Genomic DNA, 871 nt, shown 5'->3' on the forward strand with positions numbered 1-871 from the left:
TGGGAGTCGTAGTCTACTTCTCTGCTTTCTGGGAGTTGTAGTCACCGGAGCTCCCAGCGCTTTGTACATCGCTGGCGCTCGCGACGGTAATTGTGTTGATTCTCCCCCGCGCACCTGTTCAGAACTCAGGCACTTAATACTATTTTACCACGCCTGTTCTAAGAGCCAGCTCTGCTCTTGAGACAAACAGGAATACAGAAAATTAGAGGCTAAGAATAAAGAAGCTGCAGGATCTAAGCCACAACTCTTAAGCATGTCATTGAAGCGATCACTTTGAGAATTTGGGGGGGGGGGGGAGCGGGCGGTTAATTGGCTGGTCTGGAACGCAGAAATCTGCCTGCCCCTGCCTCTGTCTCTTAAATACTGGGATTAAAGGAGAGTGCTACTGCAACCACGGCTACTTGAGAGGCATCTTGAGGGGTGACCAGCACAGAGGATCTAGACAGCACTCCTCGTGGGCACACCTTTGGCAAAGTCTCAGCATATTGGAATAATTGTCGTCACCCTGCAGCAATCATAGGTCTCAAGAACCTGTGTTCATTGAGGCTACTGAATTAGCTTCGGATGACCCACCATGGGAGCAGAGGAGGGGCCTGTGTTCCAGTCCTACCACTGTGGGCCATCAACCATCAGGACCTCACTCGCTGTTACAGACTACGTCTATTTCTTCTTCTTAATTGGTAGTCACGGCATTTACCTCATGGCCTACTCAAGGCTGCTTTAGGGAAAGGACCACAGAGAAGTATATGGTTTTTGGCACCACAGAACGCCAGGCCACAGATCCCCTCAACCCAACCCTACACCCTGCCTCACATCCCACATCAATGCCTCATAAAGATCCACATGAAGACAAGTAACACAGCAGAACAGA

Source organism: Peromyscus maniculatus, chromosome 7 (genome assembly GCF_049852395.1).
Source record: "Peromyscus maniculatus bairdii isolate BWxNUB_F1_BW_parent chromosome 7, HU_Pman_BW_mat_3.1, whole genome shotgun sequence".
NCBI lineage: Eukaryota > Metazoa > Chordata > Mammalia > Rodentia > Cricetidae > Peromyscus > Peromyscus maniculatus.